The sequence below is a fragment of the Cryptomeria japonica genome, chromosome 4 (genome assembly GCF_030272615.1).
Source record: "Cryptomeria japonica chromosome 4, Sugi_1.0, whole genome shotgun sequence".
NCBI lineage: Eukaryota > Viridiplantae > Streptophyta > Pinopsida > Cupressales > Cupressaceae > Cryptomeria > Cryptomeria japonica.
Window position 1 is genome coordinate 64000197 of NC_081408.1, and position 26566 is coordinate 64026762.

General features: G+C 32.6%; 1 pseudogene; it reads right to left on the minus strand.

Moving 5' to 3' along the window:
- Positions 1–455: 455 nt before the first annotated feature.
- LOC131077895 (geraniol 8-hydroxylase-like) lies at positions 456–15245 on the minus strand (annotated as a pseudogene).
- Between the last annotated feature and the right edge of the window lie 11321 nt (positions 15246–26566).

Genomic DNA, 26566 nt, shown 5'->3' on the forward strand with positions numbered 1-26566 from the left:
TATGACATTTTGGATTGAATTGTCGTCTAAATGATTATATTAAAATTTGGTCTTTCAATCATTTCAAAAATAATTAGAAAATACAAAAAAGGATATAAAAAATTAAATTCAAATGGAAATAGAATCTTTTTATAGTTTATGATGTCATGTGGCTTGGTTTGGATCTACAAATGGCTTATGGAACACATGAATGTTTGAAAGAGACAAAACTTAATAAACAGATTACAACATTGATCTTTTCCAAAATTTTAATACTTAATGAATTCATTGAAACATATTAAAATATGATATTAACTAAAAGAATCTATTTAATTGTCCTTTATGTGTCCATTAATTTATTGGAAATGCAATTATTTCCAAAACACTCAAGAAAAAATATAATCCCACAAACACTATAATTTATAATCTTTTTCATGCATTTGAATATTACAACTAGCATCCAATAGTCATAAGAATCAAATGGAAATGGATTCTTTCATAGTCCGTTTATGGGCCTATATATAGCTTACAGTGATCTGTTTATGTGTCTACATATGACTTATAGTAATATGAGACTCCCAGTGACTTATAATTATATGAGACTAATCCATATTCCTTCCTAGAGACACCTAATCATGCTACAAACAAGATATATTTGAACTTTTGACATCTCTTTTAAGAATACAAATTCTCCACCACTATACCAAATCAACATTTGAAATAAAAATCTAACCCCAAGAATGTCTGTAATTTTTACCTGACATTTCTTCGTGTAGGAATAGCTCTCAGCGGCACAGTTTTTAGTAATGTCAAGACCAAATGTCTCAGACATATCAATACCTGACAATAGGAATAGCTCTCAGCGGCACAGTTTTTAGTAATGTCAGACCAAATGTCTCAGACATATCAATACCTGCCTGATTGTCAATAGGGATGGACCAATTGAAAGTTTGCACCAACGATCCCACCACCAAATGAACCATTCTCTGTGCCAGTGGAAGCCCAATGCATATCCTTCTTCCTGCTCCAAATGGTATGAATTCAAAATCCTGACCTTTGTAATCAATGTTATATTCCAGAAACCTATCTGGATTAAAATTTAAAGGATCTTTCCACGCAGCAGGGTCTCTCCCAAGGCCCCATACATTCACGATCACCTGGGTTTTCTCGGGAACAAGAAACCCACTAATCTCGCGAGACATATCTGCCCTTCTAAAGATTAATGGGGCTGCAGGATGTAATCTCAACACTTCCTTCACTACTGCTCGGAGATATGGAAGATTTGCTATGTCTGCCTCCTCTATTCTTCTCTCCATACCCACAACATCATCCAGCTCTGCTTGGACCTTCCTCATGACTGTTCGGTTTCTCAGAAGCTCTGCCATTGTCCATTCAATTGTTCCCGAAATTGTGTCGGTCCCTGCAGTAAACATGTCCTGCGAGAACAAGAATTTGGGTAGTGTTATTAATAGTGACAACGCTGTGGACGATTAATTTGACTTTGAGTTTTATGAAAGATCCAAGCTTTTCTTTTTGGGAGGCGAAGCAGTGGTGAAGCACTGTACCATACAAAGCTAAAGTGGTGGTCATGAGTAGACTGCCCTATAATAGAATGTTCCAGTTAATGATATAGATCACATTAAGATAGCTAAAATTGATGGAAACAGTTATTTAGTCATCATTATAGAATTCACAAAATGTCAATGTAGCATTTAGGATGCATTTTTATATGTATTTATTAATTAATTGAAAAAAGAAAAAAATGTATTCTAATTTTTAATTGCATATTTGTCTAAATGTTTCATAACTGAAGCTTTGGCTTTTGATTGATGAGGATTATTTGTAGCTTGGTCATTGAACCATCACTTCAAACTTTATTGATGAAAATTCAAAACTTTAATTATGTGGCATCCAACCACAGATGCCATAGTACATCTGAAATATGAAATAAGCATCTGATTCCATCCCTAGATTATCTCTCAAGATTTTAGTAAGAAACAGTAGGAAATATTTGGAAAGAATTAATCTAGGAGGACAAGCTTTAACTAATCAGACCCTAAAATCACATACTAAGCTTTGACTTTTAGACTTTAAAGTATTAAATACTTACTGTTGACATTCTCTAAGCTTAATATGTTGCTTAGTGTATGGGGTTTAAGACTGTCCATTTGATTATTTCTGATTATCAGAAAAAATTGAATGTATGAATATAAATGATTTGGGTTTCTTTAACCACATTAAATCATAGAAAAAATTAAAAAGAAATAATAATCATTGTAAAACTATTATATGGCAATAAATCCCTGGTTTCTTATCTCGAACTTCATTTTCTATATCAGAGTCAAAAAAGAGTAATATGTTATTGTAGGATTTGTTAGGTTTACAGAACACACACTTACAGGATTAAATTGGGTTGATGATACGATGAGTTGCAGACCGAACAGAAATACCTACTGCTTCATACACAGATTGTATTCATCAGTTTTAGACTTTAACGGTTTACCTATCACGTATTTCTTCTGTTCATGTGCCATCAAAGGTTTGGTGTCTTGCTTATATGGACGATCTGTATATGTCATCAGGTAGAGTTTTGTGAGCAGTGTGGGTTTGATCAAACAAAGATTCAGTCATCAGTTTGGTCTTTTAAACTTTTAAACTGTTTATACTTTGCTATGGAACAGTTTTTCATTTCAGTTCCAACTAATTATTGTCACCTGTTTCAGTTACAATCGGCCAATTAATTCATTGTTATAGTTGCCATTAAACACGACTGTTTGTATTCTTCCTTGTGATATGAAAGAATGATTAATTATTGATAATCTTGTCTGCTCAAATGTATTTTGAACAGATATAGGGTTTGGAATATAGTGAATAGGGACAACTAGTTTCGAATTTGTTTTACATGTTGGATCACTTAGTGAATAAAACAAGATTGTGTAATATTTTTTTTTGAACGATTGACTTTTCTTACTTTGTATTTCCTTCTGTTGGTTAAATTTTTTCCCTCTTTTAATTGTAACGATAGTTACAAGAGAGAAAAAAACTGTGGAGGAGGGGTGCGTATGTATGATTTGTAACAAGACAGAAATAACAAAGACATATTTGGTTAGCATTGAGAATGTATTGACAGTTTTCTCTATGCAAAACAGTATCTCTGCAATTGAAAGAAATCTGAGTAGTGAGTGGTTTTTCTTTATTATGAAAACTTATGAACAGAAGTCTGTGATAGAACATTAGATAATACTGTGAGTATGCTATTCATAATGGAAGATTAAAACAGTTCTCTGTGTGATCGATTTAACATGTGAATAAGTTCAGTTGTGAACAAGCAGTAATATATCATAACCTTCTTGATAAGTTTGTTCTGAGTATGTGTAGACAGGGTTTCTGAACGTTGCTGACAGTACACAGTTTCTAGATGTTTATTTGCAGATTTCTAATGTTTTGACAGTTGACAGTTTGCAGAAGTTTATTTGCATATTTCTAATGATTAAGAAGTGCAATACTGAAAAGAATATCTGAGAGTTGATAGAGTTCATATTGTAAAAGTTTACATGGAGATTTCAGATGTTACAGAGTGTAATATTTAAAATTTGAAGTCAGCGACAAGTTTTCTTGTTTGTAACATCCTTATGGTTGGTGTCTTAAGGATGTTGAGTTGGTGCTCAGATTGTTTAGTTGGTGATTGTTTTTCTTATTATGATTTTTTCATGTATTTCTTAGGTTGCTTTCTTTTCAGTACTAATTCTGTGTGGTTGCTTCCTTTTCAGTAATAATTTTATGCTTATCAGTTTATCAAGAATATTTTAATTGTTTAAAGATCTAAAATTTAATTTACTGACTTTTCTCTCAGTCGAAGAATTATGTTTTATAGGAGCACGGGTTTCATGAAGCAAAATGAGTATGCTACAGGATTAATTAGATTCAAGGAGATGTATCTGGGTGTGGCTAGCAATTGCCCTATCAGTTTAGGCTTTTTTTGGTTTGTCATTTATTAATCATAAGATTTTAAATTCCTATCAATTATTTTTTAATTAATTTATTACATTTATTTACTCTTTAAATTGAAATTTATAAGCCACCAACATCTACAAATTTTAGATCCTAAGCTTTAAAGTTTAAACTAAACCATAAAATTCATGAGATCACCTGCTCTTGCTTTCAAATATTCCTAAAAATTCTTAATAGCGTCCAATTATTTTTTTGTTATTTTATTTTTATTTAATCTATTTACTATTTAAATTGAATATGAAAAAAAATAAAAAATTATAAAACAAATCTCAACAGCTAATAGAAAGCTTCTCTGCATATAATTTATGATTTACTTTTTCTTGACTTGCTATATTTATATATGCAGATCCCATATCATTGATAAATCCCTCCTTTTCAAAATTTTAATATAGATAATTTCTATTAAAATAAAATATCAGCGAACTATAGTCCCACCCTGATGAGGGTGGGTGGGAGGAGATAGCGTTGCAGGGGTGCTATTGGCACGGCAAAGGGAGGGCCTTCAGATCCTCTTATCCTATCCTATCCGCCTCCCAGCAGAGAAAAAGGTACGAAGATCTATTTGGGGAAGGATGGAAGATACTCTCCATATATATTCACACGCTCATATGATTGATATGTACTTCCTTTTCAAAATTTGTACAGAAAATTTCCTCTCAAAACTCTTCTTTTAAATGAAAGGAATATAAACAATTGATTTGTCAGACTAGATAAGGAATATAAACCAATTGATTTTTCAGACTAGATAAGTTCACATTAGAAGTATCTAGCTGGAACGTGAAATTGTCAAGCCTAAATATGAAAGAAAAATAATTATAAGTAATCCAGCTTACCATAAGCGTTGCTTTGATGTTCTCCAGACTAAGTTGTGTGCCATCTTCTCTCAAATCCAACATTGCATCCAGAAAATCCTTCACATCATTACCTCTGCACTGCATATCAGCCCTCTGTGCTAGTCGCTCCTCAATAAGTCTGTTATACATGTTATCAAAACGCTGGGCTAAAATCTTAGTTTTACTGCTCACCCCCTGAAGATCCAACCCCCTCAGAAAAGGGAAAAAATCGGATAAGGTTAGAAGCCCTGTCAACTTGAGGGCTTCCTATACCACGCCCTTAAACTCTGCAGCTTGTGCCGAGCCTGGCTCAAGCAGTTGTTTGCCGCAAACCATCTGACCCACAAGGCTAAGAGACATCATAAAAGCTCTTTCACCGATCTTCACACTATTCCCCTGTTTACAATCCTCCAATATGCAATCAATAGTCTTACATACCTCCTCTCTTCTCAAATGCTGCAGAGCATCCAGCCTTTTGGGACTAAAAATCTCTGCGTTGTAGATCTTTCTAAGCAAGCGCCAATGAGGGCCATTAGGACTCCATATTAGACTTGTGCCTTGGTAGTATAATGCCCTTGCAGCTGTATTGATTATCCTGCTTGAGAAGCTGTGGTCATTGTTCTTCAGTACTTCTCTTGACATGGATGGAGATGATGTTGCTCTTTGATACTTTTGTCCTCGATGACAAGAAAATAAAAAGGGAGAAGTTGTGTTGCCTAAGTATCATATTTTGAGGCGAGTTCATTAAGCATGTGGTTATATTCTATTTTTTTTAAAAACCTTTCTCTCGGGCCAGGCTGGTGACACGGATACATTGAATAATGCTGACTTGGCATTTAATTGAAAGGTATCTTTGGTTAGTGTTATGTTTAATACTTTTACGGACTAGCAGCATATTCTTGGAATACTTTATGTGACCGACATATTGAAAGCCTTTGGAGCATCTCTTTGTTTCATTTTGTTTTTGAACAAGTTTATTGTTCGGTTGAAGTCCGTCTCAAACCCTAGATGCCATGAGAGATGCAGCGGCCGCTGTAGCAAAGGAGCTCCAGTTAGTTTGTTTGGTTGGGAAGAATGATGCAAGGGTGGACTTAACAGTGAACTAAATGGATTTCTGGTTAGTTTCTTTTCAGTTATCAATGAGGTTGCGCATTACAGGTAATATTCTTGTTCAACTGTTTAAAAAGATTCAGGGATTTTGAATCTGGGTTTTCAGCCATGAAAAATGGAAATAATGAAACAGATTTAGCCTTATTTTTTTGGTTTTCAAATTTGGGAAATTCAAGCATCTTTAGTTTATTTAGATCAATACAGAGTCAATGACATTATCTCTCAGCTTCTCTTTTCATTGCACAGTTAATCGGTTATTTTTTTTCGGTTTGCAAATTCCAGTAAGGGTTTGGTAACCCTATACGAGGGTTATTCTTGAAGAGGTTTTTTTTGGAAGAGAACAGTTTAAAAACAGAATATGTTGAAATACATTTGTGGTGTGTGAATAAGGGGAAAACATAGAGTTTGTTGAAAAAGAAAACAAAGTGCTCTGTGTATAACAAAAGATTATCAGAGATTTTTGATAGTCGAGGGTTCTAGAGTATTACTCTGTTTTGTTGCAGAGTACATGAGGCTATAGTGGTTGAAATTATTTTGTTGATTCAGAGATTGAGTTTTCTCTCTGATAGTGTTTAATTTCTTTAAAAGAATGTTATTATTCTCTATCTGTGTTACAAAGACATGAAGAATATTGTTGCAAAAATCATTTAGAGAGAATCATTTGTATAGATAGGTAAAATATACTCGCTCCAATCACTGATGGTTTTGTGACTGCAGAACTAAAAGCAATCATAAAATTACCAGTGACTGTAGCTTGAGTTGGAATGTTTCTATTGGATAAGAAAGAGGGGTTGGTGCTCCTTGAGGCTTTGTGGCTTCTAAATTTTGTGTACTGAGTTGGTGCTCTTTGAAATAATATAAGGAATCTTACCGAGTGGTTTTTCTACCCCAGGAGGGTTTTCCACTCATGAAAATCATGGTGTTATGTGCCTTGTCTTGTCTCAGTTTGTCTTCCTGGTTTATGCTCTGATACTTCATGTCTTTTGCTCCGTTTATTTCATACTCAGTTTTGTTTGAATTTATGTGATGCAATCTTTGCAATACTCGTTTAGCTATTTTATGTTTTTGTAAAAGAATCAAAACATTTTGTTTTCTGAAAAGCATGAATCAAGTTTTTCATTTGGTCTTATTGTGTTATTCTTGCTTCGTTAACAGTGTTATATCAAGGTGTTAAGTCTCATTTGTTCAGATTTTTCAACTTACATTCATCTGTGCTTATTGTTAAACAAAATTGCCAAGTTGAGAAGGAGTCCTTGTTAAAATTGTTACACTCTGATTCACCCCCCCCCCCCCCCCCCCACCCCTCTCAGAGTGTCTCCACTTCCAACAAGTGGTATCAGAGCATTGGGTCCCTCATATAGGTCTGTCCTAGGGATTGTTCCTGGTCATTTGGAATTTTTTTTTTTATGGCTCATTCTCAAGAAGGTGCATCTCTATCAAGAGCTCCTCTTTTTGATGGCATAGATTATGTGTTTTGGAAGATCAGGATGGAAACATACTTGATCTCTGTTGATGTAAATGTGTGGAACATTGTTACTACAAAATATGTTGTTCCTACTTCCATTCCTTCAGATCCTGATGCTAAAACTCAATATGAGTTAAATGCTAGAGCTAAGCATGCTCTGTTATGTGGTCTCACCAAGGATGTGTTTGTTAAAGTTATGCATTGTGCATCTGCTAATGAAATATGGAGTAAGCTAGAAACCATTTATCAAGGTGATGCAAAGGTCAAGGAATCTAAAATTCTCACACGCAAGAATCAGTTTGAGTCATTGAGAATGAAAGAAGATGAGACTATTGCAAATTATTTTCTTAGAATTGATGAAGTTGTGAATTCAAGAAGGGGTCTTGGTGAAAATGTTGATGAAAAAGATGTTGTCAGAAAAGTTATTAGAACATTACTTCCTAAATATGAAACTAAGGTGTCCACTTTAGAAGAAAAGAAAAGTTTTTCTACTATGTCTCTTGACAACCTTCAAAGTATACTTACAGCTTATGAAATGAGGATTGGTAGTAATTCTTCTAATTCTAAAGAAACTGCTTTCAAAGTAGAAAAGAAAGAGGAACCAGATAGTGAGTCTGAACTTTTAGATGCTATAGAAGCTCTGCTAGTTAGAAAGTTAAAAAAAATATATAAGGGAAAACTACCCTTCAAATGCTTTAATTGCGGTAAAGCTGGACACTTTGCTGCTCAATGTCCCCTGAATGATCAAAACAGTGAAGAAGAAAAATCAGAAAAAGTTTTGAGAAAGAAAAAATGGAACTCTAAAAAGAAATTCAATCCATTTCAGAAAAAGAAGAGTCTTTTTATAAAAGAAGATTCTGAAAATGATTCAGATGACTCACCTTGTGAAGGTGATGAAACTTTGTTTATGGCTGAAATAGAAACTTCCTCAAAGAAAGGTATAATGAACATATCAGAAGATAAATCTGATGACTTAGATCAAGGTGAAATTGATCTTGAAGGAGAATTGCTTTGTGCTCTTAAGGAAATCAAAAGACTAAAGAAGCTTGTAGTTTCTCATGAAAGTGAAATTCAAATTTTGCAAATTGAATTAAAAGATTCAAAGCAAACAGTAGAAGATTTAAAAGTTTTACTTGCTAATAGTGAATTGAAAGTTAACACTTTGGAATAGCAAACTAATTCTTTGCATAAGCAGATTGAGCAGTATGAAAGTACCTTGCATTTAAATGAAATTTTAAACAAACAAAAACTATGCAAGAATATGACAGGTGTAGGTTTTGAGAGTGCTAAAGCATCAAAACAAATTACTAAACCTACAAATAGAAACCAATTTCAGGCTTACAATAGAATGACACCTTTTAGGTTTGGATTCTTTCATGGTTATTGTTTTTACTGCAACAAGTTTGGCCATAAGGTTAACACTTGCAGATTTTTACAACATAGAACTTCTATGATTGCATACAATCAAACCTATGGCTTTCCAAACACTGTGAAGTGCATTAAGTGTAACACCTTTGGACATACTTCTTCTCAATGCAAATCAAAGGCAAATATTCATAAGGTATGGAAACCAAAGTTTGTCCCTAGTATTGAACAGTCTATGATAGTGCAATCTGCATTCTTTTCAAGTAAGAAGTCACTGTGGGTGTTGGATAGTGGCTGTTCACACCATATGACAGGAGACAAAAATAGATTTATTCATTTTGAAGACTTTGATGGAGGTTTTGTAAGATTTGGTGATAATTCAGGAGCTTTCGTCAGAGGTAAGGGTACATTATTACTGAATGATGATACTCCAATACATGATGTGTATTTTGTTGAAGGATTGAAACACAACCTACTAAGTGTTAGTCAGATTTGTGATAGTGGTTATAATGTGTCCTTCACTTCTCATGGTTGTACTATAAAAACTAAGTCTGGTAAAATTGTAGCTGCTGGTTTGAGAACAATTGGCAATGTTTACAACCTGCTTGACTCCACAAACTATGAAATCAACGAAGGCATGTGTCTTATGGGTCAAGTTGAGGAAAATTGGTTGTGGCACAAACGTTTGGGACATGTGAACTTTGATAATCTGGTTCGAATCAGCAAGAATCAGAATGTTAGAGGATTACCCATCTTGAGTAAACCAGAAAACTCTGTGTGCAAAGAGTGTCTTAAAGGTAAACAAACAAAAACAACTTTTAAATCTAAACAACACTCTTCTATTAGACCATTACAACTTGTTCACACAGATTTATGTGGTCCAACCAGGACACAATCCATCAACGGTGAAAAATACTTCATGCTTTTTGTGGATGATTATACAAGAATGATATGGGTTACTTTTCTAAAACATAAATCTGAAGCATTTGTCAAATTTAAAATTTTCAGAAAAATGGTTGAACGTGAAACTGATTTAAAGCTCAAATGTTTAAGATCAGACAAAGGTGGTGAGTTTACATCACAAGAGTTTATAGATTATTGTGAGAAACATGGCATTAAAAGACAATATGCTACTACCCGAACACCTCAACAGAACGGGGTGGTTGAAAGAAAAAATAGAACAGTTAAAGAGATGGCTCGCACAATGCTGAATGAAGCAAATCTGCCAGACAAATATTGGAAAGAAGTTGTTCACACAGCAGTTTACATTTTGAATCGTGTGCAAATCAGGGTAAAATCCACCTTTACTTCTTATGAACTTTGGTATGGTAAAGCTGCATCAATTAAATACTTCAAAATTTTTGGTTGCAAATGTTATATAAAAAGAGATGAAGAAAATCTAGGTAGTTCTGATGCTAAGACTGATGAGGGTATCTTTCTTGGATACTCTACTCATAGCAAAGCTTATAGATGTTTCAATAATAGATTGAACAAGATAGTTGAAACTATTAATGTAAGATTCGATGAGCAATTTCTTCTAAGTGATGGTATGCAGGATGTTGAAGAGGATATTTCAATAAGACTGGAACAAGTTCCTAAATCTGCTGAAGCAGAAATTACAAATGAAAAGAGTCCTCCACCAAGTCCTAAAACTAAAATTCCTTTACATACACCCTCTAGAATCATTACTAAAAGACATCCTCAAAGTCAGATTATTGGTGAAATGGATGCTGGAATCTTGACTAGGAGAAGAGCAAAAACTGGTGAACAAGCTCAAATGGCTGAGCATTACTGTCTGGTAACTGATTTTGAACCTAAGTCTGTTTCTGAAGCTCTTGTTGATGATTGTTGGCTGCATGCTATGCAAGATGAAATCAGTCAAATAGAAAAGAATAAAACCTGGGAACTTGTGCCTAGACCAGATGATAAAAATTTTATAGGGGGTAAATGGATTTTTAGAAATAAACTTGATGAATCTGGTAAAGTTGTTAGGAATAAAGCATGCTTTGTGTGTAAAGGCTATGCACAGCAAGAAGGTGTAGATTTTGGTGAAACATTTGCACCTGTTGCTAGGCTAGAGTCAATACGAATATTTCTGGCATACTCATGTTATAAAAACTTTAAAGTGTATCAAATGGATGTTAAAACAACATTCCTTAATGGTTATCTTGATGAAGAGGTATATATGGAACAACCAGAAGGGTTTGTCTCTGCAGATAAACCTGATTATGTATACAAGTTGAAAAAGGCTCTTTATGGCCTTAAACAAGCTCCAAGAGCTTGGTACTCTAGGTTAGATGCCCATCTTACAACAAATGGATATACTAGAGGTGGTGTTGACAGTAACCTGTATGTCAAAGTTGAAGGTAATGATACTTTAGTTGTTGAAGTTTATGTGGATGATATTATATTTGGCTATCATAATGATGCCGTATCCAAAAAGTTTTCAAAACTCATGGAATCTGAATTTGAAATGTCCATGTTGGGTGAATTAACCTTCTTTCTTGGGCTTCAAGTAATGCAGCTTGAACAAGGCATTTTTCTCTGACAAACCAAATATGCAAAAGAGATGCTTAAAAAGTTCAATATGACAGATTGCAAAATTGTTAGTACTCCAATGGAGACTGGTTGTAAATTGACCAAGTCAGATGACTCACCTGAGGTAAATCAATCTGAGTATAGATCAATGGTTGGCAGCCTACTGTATTTAACTGCATCTAGGCCTGATTTGATGCATGCAGTTTGTTTGGTTTCACGCTTTCAGTCTGCCCCCAAACAATCTCATTTGATTGCTATAAAAAGGATATTCAAGTATATTCAAGGTACTTTAGACTTTGGCTTGTGGTATTCACGAAATAATGATTTTACTCTTGTTGGTTTTACGGATGCTGATTGGGCTAGCTATATAGATGATAGAAAAAGCACCAGTGGTGCAGCTTTCTTCTTAGGAGATCGCCTTGTTGCCTAGCACAGCAAAAAGCAAGAATGTGTCATTTTATCAACTGCAGAATCTGAATATATTGCAGCAACAACTTGTTGTACGCAATTAATCTGGATGTCTCATCAACTTGCTGATATGGGTATTATAGTTGACAAGCCCATCTCCATCTTCTGTGATAATACTAGTGCCATCAGTCTTTCAAAGAATCTTGTGATGCACTCTCGCACTAAACATGTTGCTATTAAATTACTATTTCTACGAGAACAAGTGTTGGCTAATGAATTTCAAGTTTTATATGTACCTTCCCAGGCACAAGTAGCGGATATTTTTACGAAATCTTTGTCTAAAGAAGTCTTTGAACGGTTAAGGGATAGATTGGGAGTGCTTTCTCAATCTGCTCTTGTCTTCACTTAATGCATGATTTGAGGGGGAGTGTTGCTCTATTGATTTACTTTCTTTTTGTCCTTAAAAAAAAAAAAAAAAAAAAAGAAAAAAAAAAGGGGGAGAAAGTGGCATTACATTTTGGCATTTCAGGCATTGGCATTTCATTTTGATATTACAGTGACATTGTGGCATTTCAGGCATTGGCATTTCATTTTTATACTACAGTGACATTGTGGCATTTCAGGCATTGGCATTTCATTTTGATATTACAGTGACATTTTGGCATTTCAGGCATTGGCATTTCATTTTGATATTACAGTGACATTGTGGCATTTCAGGCATTGGCATTTCATTTGGATACTATAGTGACATTGTGGCATTTCAAGCATTGGCATTTCATTTTGATATTACAGTGACATTGTGGCATTTCAGGCATTGGTATTTGATTTTGATATTACAGTGACATTGTGGCATTACATTTTGGCATTTCAGGCATCGGTATTTCATTTTGATATTACAGTGGCGTTGGCATTTTATTTTGGTATTATAGTTTGGTATTCTTGTTTGATACAGATCAGAATGGGAGTGACTGGTATTACAGTTTGGTATTCCTGTTTGATACAGATCAGAATGGGAGTGACTGGTATTACAGTTTGGTATTCTTGTTTGATACAAATCAGATTGGGAGTTCATTATTCTGACAGTATTCATTTTTTTACAGAATTGCATATTACAGGTTCAGACGATCTTGTATTTCTTACAGGTTTGCATATGACAAGGTTCAATGTTGATTGTATATGTTGTATTTGTTGACAGTGGCTTTCCTTACATTAATTTTGGTCCCTTCAGTTGACAACATATTTCATGGCAACGATGGTTTGAGTTTTTTTTTCTTTTTAATTTTTTTGCCATCAAGGACAAAGGGGGAGTTTGTTGCTCTTTGATACTTTTGTCCTCGATGACAAGAAAATAAAAAGGGAGAAGTTGTGTTGCCTAAGTATCATATTTTGAGGCGAGTTCATTAAGCATGTGGTTATATTCTATTTTTTTAAAAAGCCTTTCTCTTGGGCCAGGCTAGTGACACAGATACATTGAATAACGCTGACTTGGCATTTAATTGAAAGGTATCTTTGGTTAGTGTTATGTTTAATACTTTTACAGACTAGCAGCATATTCTTGGAATACTTTATGTGACCAACATATTGAAAGCCTTTGGAGCATCTCTTTGTTTCATTTTGTTTTTGAGCAAGTTTATTGTTTGGTTGAAGTCCGTCTCAAACCCTAGACGCCATGAGAGATGCAGCCGCCGCTGTAGCAAAGGAGCTCGAGTTAGTTTGTTTGGTTGGGAAGAATGATGCAAGGGTGGACTTAACAGTGAGCTAAATGGATTTCTGGTTAGTTTCTTTTCAGTTATCAATGAGGTTGCACATTACAGGTAATATTCTTGTTCAACTGTTTAAAAAGATTCAGGTATTTCGAATCTAGGTTTTCAGCCATGAAAAATGGAAATAATGAAACAAATTTAGCCTTATTTTTTTGGTTTTCAAATTTGGGAGATTCAAGCATCTTTAGTTTATTTAGATCAATACAGAGTCAATGACATTATCTCTCAGCTTCTCTTTTCGTTGCATAGTTAATCGGTTATTTTTTTTCGGTTTGCAAATTCTAGTAAGGGTTTGGTAACCCTATACGAGGGTTATTCTTGAAGATGTTTTTTTGGAAGAGAATAGTTTAAAAACAGAATATGTTGAAATACATTTGTGTTGTGTGAATAAGGGGAAAACATAGAGTTTGTTGAAAAAGAAAACAAAGTGCTCTGTGTATAACAAAAGATTATTAGAGATTTTTGATAGTCGAGGGTTCTAGAGTATTACTCTGCTTTGTTGCAGAGTACATGAGGCTATAGTGGTTGAAATTATTTTGTTGATTCAGAGATTGAGTTTTCTCTCTGATAGTGTTTAATTTCTTTAAAAGAATGTTATTATTCTCTATCTGTGTTACAAAGACATGAAGAATATTGTTGCAAAAATCATTTAGAGAGAATCATTTGTATAGATAGGTAAAATATACTCGCTCCAATCACTGATGGTTTTGTGATTGCAGAACTAAAAGCAATCATAAAATTACCAGTGACTGTAGCTTGAGTTGGAATGTTTCTATTGGATAAGAAAGAGGGGTTGGTGCTCCTTGAGGCTTTGTGGCTTCTAAATTTTGTGTACTGAGTTGGTGCTCTTTGAAATAATATAAGGAATCTTACCGAGTGGTTTTTCTACCCCAGGAGGGTTTTCCACTCATGAAAATCATGGTGTTATGTGCCTTGTCTTGTCTCAATTTGTCTTACTAGTTTATGCTCTGATACTTCATGTCTTTTGCTCCTTTTATTTCATACTCAGTTTTGTTTGAATTTATGTGATGCAATCTTTGCAATACTCGTTTAGCTATTTTATGTTTTTGCAAAAGAATCAAAACATTTTGTTTTCTGAAAAGCATGAATCAAGTTTTTCATTTGGTCTTATTGTGTTATTCTTGCTTCGTTAACAATGTTATATCAAGGTGTTAAGTCTCATTTGTTCAGATTTTTCAACTTACATTCATTTGTGCTTATTGTTAAACAAAATTGCCAAGTTGAGAAGGAGTCCTTGTTAAAATTGTTACACTCTGATTCACCCCCCCCCTCTCAGAGTGTCTCCACTTCCAACAGATGTAACAACAAGTGTTGTCTGCATGCCCAATTTGATGTTCATGAGAGGCCCATATTTCTGGGCAAGGAGGAAAAGAGATCGGTGGGGTTTGTCCCCAAGCTGAGGGAGGTTCCCAATGAAAGGCCATCCAGGAGGACCTGGTGCTAATGGTAATGTCAAACTCCTCTTATTCCTCTTCTTCAGAAAAGTGAAGAGTATTAGGAGGAGAACTCCTGTAACTAGGGAGAACGTTAATGAAGCAACACTGATTGGATCCATGACAAACTAGAAGAATGAATGAAAACAATGCACTTGTACTCAATTGGGCATGTGGGCATCAGAACATTGAACGTCCTTATGATCAAAAGCGTGTGTGAGCAAGAAATCTTTCAATGCACTTGTGCTCAAAATGGGTGTCAGAAAAAGGCATTCCATTATTGGTGCTTAATTATTACAGAATAGTATGCAAGAAAAGAATTTGATAATTTTGTGGTAAAAGGATTATGTGGATAGGAAATTATCAAATGAATTTGTGCTGAAAGATTTTGTGTGGATGAGATCATCCAATAAATTTGCGAACAAGTGATATCTGATATTGACTGCAAGGTGATGATATTTGACCTGAATTCGGTGGTCATTTAGACTTTTTTAATAGTAGTAATATTAAAAATCTTTTTCTAATGAACTTTATTTCTTCTTAATTCTAATTTAAATGTAACATTTTAAAAAATAAAATTCTCCAAAACTACAATTCTTATTTTTATCCTTTAAAAATTTATAAATCTAGTCTATAAGGTACATCCTAAAATAGTACATGGACGGATTGACATGAAGTTTTAACTATAATTAAATATTTTTATTTCCTTTGGTTCTATCATCCATATTATTGGATTATATGGGGAGTTCTCCAAGGCCATAGCTATTCTCCTTGCAAAACTACATGACATTTCCTTTGGTTCTATCATCCATACGATTGGATTATATGGGGAGTTCTCCTAGGCCATAGCTATTCTCCTTGCAAAAGTACATGACATTAGTTATTCTTCTTGGAAAACAACATGCTAAGTCATAATTAGATGGTAGGAGCGTACACTACATGAATGTTTTAGTAGCTGACATTTCATCTTGTGTCCCATTTTCGACTATGGCCACATAGTGATGTGAGCTTGGATGCTGGATTTTTAAAAAATAATGAAGAATAAAATGTCATCAAAATCATGATGTTTTCATTTGCACATGACATTTGACATGCTAAGACAACTCTATTTTTGTACTTTTGAGTTACCTAAAAAGTTTGGTATTTTTTGGCTTTGAATAACCTAATAAGTTTGATATTTTTTAGCTTTATTATTTAAACAATTGTCATTTTTATTGAAATTTTATTTAAATATGATTATGTTAAGTAATTTTTCAAATGACAAGAGTAAAATGTTATAGAAAAATATGATTTTTAAAATGTAAATGGAAATAGGATTCTTTTGTAGTCTAGTGATATAGTTGTTACTTAATTAGCCAAACTAATTTTGTAGACTTTTTATAACTATATAAATATATGGATTATTTAATATGATTAGTTCCTTTTGTCTTTCATTTAGAATCATTACTAATGAAGTATGACATTTTGAATTGGAAGATTGTCTAGATATGATTATATTGATGTTTTAAAGTATCTTTCAAACTTGTTTACAATAGGTGAAATATCACAAAAAAATAATAGATAATTAATTGGAGATGGATTTTTTTATAGTCTATGTTAAGTAACTTCTTTGGGTTAATAAAGTAACCGGATTTCATAGTCCTTTCATCTTATGCTCAAAATGATAATCAATGAAATATGGCATTCTGAATTGGAAACTCATCTAAATGATTATATTAGTGTTTTAAGTTATTTTTTAAATATTTCAACAATAGGTGGAATATTACAAAACAAAGATATAAAAAATTAAATTGAAATGGAAATAGAATTCTTTTGTACTCTCCATGATGTAAATCGACTTTTTTTGGGTGTACAAATGACTTATAACATTTGAAGCTACCTTGTGCTCTATTTATGTAAAAGATATGAAGTTTTTTCGAAAAATAGAATCATTAATATATTGTACTCTATTTATGTGAAAGATATAGTTGTTTTTCAAATAGTAGAATCCTTAATATGTTTTCTAAATAATGCTATTTGAAATACATGAATATTAATACAAGAGCCTAAACTTATAAACATATAGTAACATTGGTTTTTTCTAAAATTTCAAAAGACCCAATGAATCCACCATAACATGAGAATATGACATTTGCTAAAAGACTCAATTTAATCTGCCTAAATATTAATTTTATTAACTAATTTATCTACACCTAAACACATTTTTTACATTTTACGTAGAAACACTACATATATAACAATTTCCTAACAATAGAATCCTTAACATGTTTTCTAGATAATGCTATTTAAAATACATGGATATTAATAGAGGAGCCTAAACTTATAAACACATAGTAACATTGGTTTCTCTAAAATTTCAAAAGGCCCAATGAATCCAACTCAATTTAATCACCCTTAATATGTCTTTTATTAACTAATTTATCTATAGCTAAACACATTTTTAATATTTAAAAAAAAACACTACATATATAACATTTCCCTACATCCAACATATAATTGTTTCAAAAAACACTCAAGGAAAAAAATAAGCCCATGAAAACTTGGATTTTATAAACCACTTGGTAGTATATTTAAAATAATTAAAACTAACATTTATAATATAAAATTTCTAATTTTGATATTTTAATTAGGCATTTAAATATTAAAACTAGCTTCCGAAGGCCATAAGGATCAAATGTAAGCATATGAATTTTTGTAACTTTTAACACTAAAACTTGATGATATTTCATAAATCTTCATTATGATATCATTCCAATTTAAAAGAAATACTTCAAGAGTAGATATAATTCAAGAAAAAACAAACTACATCAAGGCATCTTCATTTATGTTTGAATTATGATTTCATGATGAATTTTATGTGATTTATCATGTTATTATATGCACACATCGAGGACTTATCCTAAAGACATTTCTTCATCAATTGAAGGTATAATCAACTTAGTCACTTATTTCAATTCAAGTATTTCCAATTAAATTTAAGGGTTAATTCCAAACTAGGAGTTTGACCTAGGCAAACCTATATAAAGCACCCAAAAACCATTTTTTCTCCTCTTATGTGTAGTTACAAATTTTCAGCAAAGACACGAAGATTGACAGACAATCAGGAGGTTGAAACCTAGCATTTACCAAAACCAGAACAGGAAAACCCTAGACCAATGCACTCTAGGCATCCTGGTCACTAGAAAACTACATCAAATTTCATTGGAGCAGAGTATAGGACCTCAAGAAGTCTCAGTTTAGTTGGGGTGCAAAAAAAAGAAGACTAATGCGCTTTGCGAACCTCGGTCCAATGAATTCAGCTCCAGATTTCAATCATACTCAAGCACCTCTATGTTTTCTACTAATTTGTGTGCCTATTGCAAAGGTTTTGTTTGTGTATCATTCCACTATGCTACTTTAATTTTTCATTTGCATCATATCTAAATCTTAGTTTGACATCATCTCAAATGCATAAACATTCCTAAGTAGAAAAGGAATAGAAGCCCTAAGGTACTATTTGACTCTTTTGATCAGGCATTTGTTAAATTCAATCACATCTTTGTAGCTTTGTATTCTAATTCTTGTGTGAAAGTAGATCTTGGCCATAATCATGTCTTGTTCCATTTTTTTATATTAAACAATGTCTATTTCCAAAATCCTTGACATCTTGTTAATGTATCATTTCCATTATCTCCTATGTTGCACAATTACATAGAAAAATGGTGTTGGACATCTCATAGGATTTTGTTGGTAGTCACAATACCCTACACACACCACAAACATCCACACTTAGGGATCTCATACTCCAGCATATCTTAAATTACATATGGAGGTTGAAATAAATTATATTGGTGTCTAATAGATGTAGGCTCCCAATTAGTCCAAATAATTTTCTTATATAGATCTAATATCTTTCCATAGGCGAATTAGATTAAAATTATGTAAACATAGTGATGAACTATAAACCAACACACATCCTCCAAAAGCTTAGTGTTTCATATTAAAAATTGCCACTACATTATGGTCACCACCATAATCATATAATCTCTACTACAAGAGATGGTTGCTAGGATAAAATTCTATTTCGAATTCTAGACTACATTTCTCTAGGTTCTATGACTTTCACCTTCTTATATTTGAATGTGATTACATTAAGAAAATTAATGCATCACCATGATGGACATTATTACAATTAACTAGTTTTTTTCATCAAATAATTTGCCATTAATTGCACTTCATCACTAGCTTACTACTTTGAATTGTGAACAAAAGATTCCTCCCTTACCTTTCCTCATCTTGTCAAAACTTTACTTCTACAATATAACTTAGCCACTTATTTAAAAGTGAACTACAATATATTCTAAAATACAATAAGGTAGATAATGAACCATCCTTATTGCTTTGTTAGAAAAAATTTCTACTCTATATTCATTAAAGAAATATTGAAAAGTTTCTAAACATTTATACACAAAAGGGTAGATAATAAACCACATATATTTCTTTCTCAGAAAATTTAAAGATTTCATTTTATATTCATTAAAGAACTATTAAAAAGTTTAAATTTTACTTTATGTAAGTGCGGGTATTTTTCCCTTACAAATCAATCTATATATGATTTGATCTAGATCGTGGTATAGGGGACAAACCATTTCTATGAAAGATAATTATTATAGATTATGCAAATGTAAAACAATAGAAAATAAATCAAATATATAATCAAATCATGTAATGAAAATACCTGTAGCCCAAAAGGGATGCGCACATTAACCTAGTTTGTCTACAATTAAGTGACTATTGGTCACAATTATCAATACATATATAATTACAAACAATAAAAAGAAACAGTAATGATCTATTTCAAACCATCTAACATTCTAATTGTTCCTCCAATTGCACTTTGTAATGTAACATGCAAATAGGTTGAAGATTCTAGGTGTTGTTGATTGATCAGAATGTTTCTTTGGATTCTTGATATCTACATGGATTCTCTTTGTTGGTGTTTTAGTTTTTGGGATGCCTTTCTTAGCAACTTTGTTATTTCTTTTGTTAATTTCTTTTTCTTTTGTTAATTTCTTTTTCTTTTGTTAATTTCTTTTTCTTACCATAAAGACGAGAATAGTTTTTGACACTTACATTATATACTTATAGGGGTTCCATTTGTTTTGATCATCTATCTTAGACTAATTTGAATTTTTAAAAAAAATTGCAACTTTTGTACCAAGAATCTTTTTAAAATTGATGGACTCTATATGTCATCAATTACTTTTTTTATATATTTTTGTGGTAAAGCACAAGGTCACAATGTCAAGTGTCTTCGATGCACATGGTATTAGAAGACGTGTCATACCAACATTGCTAGACACATTAAAAAATTTACCGGATGCATTCAAATTTAAGTAGGGCTACCTGATTTCTATAATCTAAAAAAGAAAAAATTGCTAAATGTTTACATGAAATTACACTCAGTCATGCCAGTATCATATTATGAATAATCATGTGTAGTGTAGTGTGATTACACGCAGAGTTTGTACGCCGGGCACAAGTGCTGTAGAGGGGAGTGCAGAAGTCAATACACACAATATCATTAGAGGCTTGTACGATTGTCTACAGATCAATATGGAGATTAAAGGTGATGTATGAAGCGTGAAGAATCATGGAGCATGAAGAATCTTTTTTGAGTTCCATCTCCTCAAGAGATAAGTCCGACGTTCCAACCCTTATTGATCCGTATGGATAAAAAACAGAGTGATGCCTCTTGTTATTAACTCCTACGTATAAGCCAGCCACATGAGCACGATGTTACATAGTTTATACAGTCACAATTATTTAGAAATGAGAAATATTGTTTTGAGTATGTAGGAAAGTTGAAAACAGTTAGTCTATATCAATCCATAATATATATGTATATTGTATGCGCAGAAACTAGAAACCCTAGCTATAAAGTTAAGATTTTCATTCATGCCAAATTATACTAAGGAATACAACTTATCATCAGCATTGCTTTCATGTTCTCCAGACTAAATTGTGTACCATCTTCTCTGTAATCCAACATCACATCCAAAAAATCCCTACATCATTACTGCACTACATATCAGCCCTTTGTGCTAGTCACTCAATAATTCTATTATACATGTTATCAAAACGTTGGGCCAAAATCTTAGTTTTACTGCTCAGCCCCTGAACTTCAAACCTCTCGATAAAAGGAAAACAATCAGATAAGGTTTGAATCCCCTCAACTTGAGGGCTTCCCATACCATGCTTCTAAAATCCGCAGCTTGTGCAGAGCCTGGCTCAAACAATTCTTTGCCGCAAACCATCTGACCCACAAGGCTAAGGGAAATCATAAAAGCTCTTTCACCGATGCAATCAATAGTCTTACATACCTCCTCTCTTCTCAAATGTTGCAGAGCATCCAGCCTTTTGGCACTAAAAATCTGTGTTGCAGATCTTTCTAAGAAAGTGCCACTCTATAGCTTATTTTGTTGCATTACTGGTCTCTGAATTGTTCGGTGAATTGTGCATCGGCGAGGTAGTTGGCTTGTTTTAAGTGGCCTTTTTTTTTTTTTTTCTTCCTTGGGGTCTTTCAACTATGGGCACGTTTGGTGTGGGCTTGGATCCTGGATTTCTAAAAATTGAAGGAAAACAAAATGTTGTTCCAATAGTCGTGTTTTCATTTGTACATGACATTGGACATGCTAAAGCAATTCTATTTGTGTACCTTTGGGTCACCTAATAAGCTTGGTATTTTTTTGACTTTATTATTTAAATAATTGTCAATGGGATACTTTTTTAATCAAAATTTTAGTTTAAGATTGTTTTTCAAACGATAAAGGTAAAATGCTATTAAAAAAATATGATTTTTAAATGTAAATGGAAATATTCTTTTGTAGTCGAGTGTTCTAGTTTAAGTTATTTAATGAAACAATCTAGTTTTATAGACTATTTTTATAATTATATAGAAATATAGATGATTCAATTAGATTGGTTCCCTTTGTCTTTTGAATTTTGAATTTTATCTATTCTCCCTCCCATGAATTTCTTCAAGCTCTTTTAATCTATTTCTAGTTCCCTACAACTTTCCTTTATAGCCTCTATAAAGTTCATACTCATTACAACTATCCAAAAATATGGAACCTCGCATTTATTTTTATTTAAAAAACCCTTGGAATCTTGGCAATGTATCATTTCCTTTATCTCCTCCATTGCACAATCACACAAAACAATAGTGTTGGACATCTCATAGGGTTTTGTTGGTAGTCGCAATATGCTACACACAAGACAAACATCCAAACTTAATAATCTCGTACTCCAACATATCCTGTTACATGCAAATGTTGAAATAAACCAAATAGATGTCTAACAAAGGTAGGCTCCCAAGTAGTCCAAATAATTTAATTATTTAGACCTAATATCTTTCCATAGGTACATTTGATTAAAATTATGTAAGCATGGTGGTGAACTATAGACCAACACACATGTTTCATTAAAAAAATTGCCACAACATTATCATCACCACCACAATTATATAATCTCCACTACAATAGGTGTTTGCTAGCACAAAATTCTATTTCCTATTATAGACTATATTTATTTAGGTTCTATGGCTTTCACACTTGTGTATTTGAATGTGATTACGTTGGTAAAATTAGCACTTCACTATGAGGGACACTACTACGATTAACTTGTTTTTCCCTTTAATTAATTTGTCATTACTTGTACCTAATCAGTTGCTTTCTACTTTAAATTGTGAACCAAAGATTCCTTTGACACTTTTCCTCATCTTGTCAAGAATTTACTTATACAATATAGCTTAACCAATCGTTTAAAAGTCAACTACAACATATTCTAAAATACAAAATAAGGTAGATAATGAGCTATCTTTATTGCTTACAAAAGTTTTCTATTCTAAATTCATTGAAGAAATATTGAAAAGTTTCTAATTATGTATACAAAATAAGGTAGATAATAAACCACCTTTATTGTTTTCTTAGAAAGGTTAAATCTTTCAATGTATATTGATTGAAGAAGTATTAAAAACTTTAAAATTTATTGTATGTAAGTGAAGGTATTTATTCCTTACTAATCAATCTATATATGATGTGATCTAGATCATGGTATAGGAGATAAACCATTTCTATGAAAGATGATTATTATAGATTATGCAAATGTAAAACAATAGAAAATAAATCAAATATATAATCAAATCATGCAATGAAAATCCATGTAGCCCAAAAGGGATATCACATTAACCGTGTTTGTCTACGATTAAGAAACTATTGGTCATAATTTTTAATATGACAATTATGCAAGTATATTCCTTACATATACAATTACAAACAATAAAAATAAATAGTAATGATCTATTTCAAATCATCTAACACTCTAATTGTCACTTCAATTGCACTTAGTAATGGTCTGTAATGGTTGGAGTTTTGTTACATATCCAATGTTGTTAGCATTCAAATGTGTTGAAGATAGTAGGTGTTGTTCATTGATTAAAATATTTCTTAAGATTCTTGATAACTGGTCGGATTTGCTTTCTTGGTGTTTTAGTTTTAGGGATGCCATTCTTGGCAACTTTATTATTGCTTTTTTTAATTTGTTCTTCTTTCATCCACTTTCTTAGCATAAAGCCAAGAATTATTTTTGACACTCATATCATATATACTTATTATAGGAAATATGGGTAGTAACCAAGAGAAGTTGCAATAACTAAAAAAAATAAAACAAAATAATATGTGCTTCATTTTTCATTTAATAAATGTTACATATATATAGGATTCCATATCCTATATTATAATAAATCTTCTATGACAACTCTCCTAAATAAATGAATTAATTTAACAATTCAAAACCATATAAATTATCATACAACAATAATATATTTACTTACATATGATATTTTAACAAACATACTATAATTTATTAAGTTGTTTCTCAACAACTTAATATTAACATACATACTCTAACAAACCTTATTATTTTATACATCCTATGACACAATATTCCTAACACCTATATGAACACCAATTCCTAGCACCCCCATTATTGTGACATGGGGAGAAAGTACATTAGAGTACTTGATCACCATAATTTTTAGTTCACCCTAAGGTATGAGTAGGGACATACGCATCTATCCATGAAAATCAATGGTGAAACTCACCTCACTATGCTTACTTATGTTTTCATCGAAGGATAGGGACAAAAAAACACATCTATCCAACATCAAGGTTATGAAAAGGGACACACACATTTCTCACAAAAATGATGATTGGGGACAAACACATCCGATCATAATCATCAAATCTTGTGATTAGGGACAAACACATCCAATCATTTAAATCATCTTGTGAATGGGGACAAACACATCCACTCACTAACAACCATCAACAATAATTGGGGACGAACACATCCAAACACTTTGATAAAAAGCTTGAATACCAAGCTCTCATTGTCACGTATGCAACCACCACTATAGATTATTGCCACTCTGATAACAAATGATAAGAGATGGGTGTCATTTCCACCTCAAAATTTATCATGGCTTTAGTTGTTTTGGCACAAATAATTTTGTCACTAATGCAGTTTTACAATCCCATCGCTAGTGACTGACGAGAGGTCGTTAAATGTCCTCCAACCTCCTATGTCTTCATCCTCTAATGAATTTGCTACTTACTTAGCACATTTGGCTTTAAGGCTCAAAGTTAAAATGGACCCCACACAATATGGATGTTGCATACAAGTGATAGTAAGTCTAAATATAATTTTTCATTTTTTTCATGTTTTTTGACACTTGAATTTTGATAGAGATATTTTTAATGACGCAAAAATTTACAACTCTTGAAAATAGACCCTATTCCAAAATGACACAACTTAACTTGATACATAATATCTCTATAAATTATAATAAGAACCCTTCATCAATCTTCACTTGTAATTCCTTGTAACTCCAAAATCAAAGCACATTAACCTTATCGCTCTAGTACATAACAGTTAAAATTTTTCCCTTCCAAGATTGTAATTAGTGATGCATAAAATAATGACTAAAGAAAAGGCCCCAACTAATAATCTACATCATATTCAAAACCATTTGTGTTCATTCAAGACCCTATACCATCAAAATCACCAAACACAAACTCACTTGCAAGAACACTTCAAACTCCTAATTTTATGGTAGAATGACAACAAAAACTACATTTTCTTAAAATCTTATCAAATCAATTTGTGCATGTACCTTTCTATCATTGAATCTAATTGAAGAATTTTAGAAAATAATTAAACTGCCTTTAGATTGCACCTATATCTATTTGCATTATGTCAAACAACTCATACATATAGTTATTTTCCTTGTTGGGCGTAGCCTTTATTTCTTTCTCCAATGTTATGTTCTATTTATTTCAATGAATAGAGTGATAGATTTTGATATATACCAAGTTGCACGTTCCAACACACTTAATTTCACTGCCTTTCATGCTTCCTTCATTCTATTCTATAATATTCAGGCTTGGCAGTGTGTAGTTCCTTTAATAGAGCATTGAAGCTACAACCTTGCATTCCAATAGTATGGTAACAATGCCAAGAATTGTAGTATTTATTGCTTATATCATGCCACACAAACAATATAATCCTTCTTACAAATGTTCCCACTTCCCACTTTTTTAATTTATTGTCCCTTGCTATTGTGCAGCAAAATGTCTCAGGCTAGAGTTTCCTACACCATTGATTTAGACTAAAAAAAAGTATTTCCAATGGCTTCTACAGATGAAACACTTATTTTAATCCTTTCTTGTTTGGAGTTGCTAGTCTTCCAACTTCTTGTCCTTTTCATGCTAATTGACCACTACAAGCGGATCGTATCGGCCTTTACTTCCATGTATCACCCTTTACATGGATTTCTCATAATTGGAAAAAAGAGACAAATAGGTCCACACTTCAACTGCACTTTGTATACTTTATCCTATGCAAATGAAAGAACCCAAATCAATAAATAAATGCACATGGAAATGAATCAAATTAATCTTCCAAATCACTGAGATGCTTTGAATGCTCCCACGTGCAAGTTGCCTGTGGAAGCGAAGCAACAAGCAAGCAATAACAATGCCAAGAGGAACACACAATGGTGGCTGATTCTCGTTGACAATCTTCTCCAGATTCCCGATGCTTATAGGGAATACTCTTCATGGTGAAAGCGAAGCTCGCCTACTTTGATACCATATAGAAAATATGGGCAGTGACAAAGAGAAGCAGTAATAATTAGAAAACAAAACAAAATAATGTGTTTCATTATGCATTCAATATATATTACATATTTATAGCACTCCATATCCTATATTATAGGAAACCTTCTATAACAACTCTCTTAAATAAATGAGAGATTTAACAACTCAAATATCTATAAATATTCGTATAACAAAAATATATTTAACTACACATGATATTTTAACAAACACAGTATAATATTAAATTGTTTGCCAACAACTTAATATTAATGTACATCCTCTAACAAACCTTATTGTTTTAGGCATCCTATAACATAATATTCCTAACACTTATGTGAGCACTAATTTGTATCTTGTCTATGTGGTTTAGAGGGTTCCGATTGTCCTCATCATCTATCTTCATCCAATTCAAAACTTCAAAATAAATTGGAACTTTTGTGCC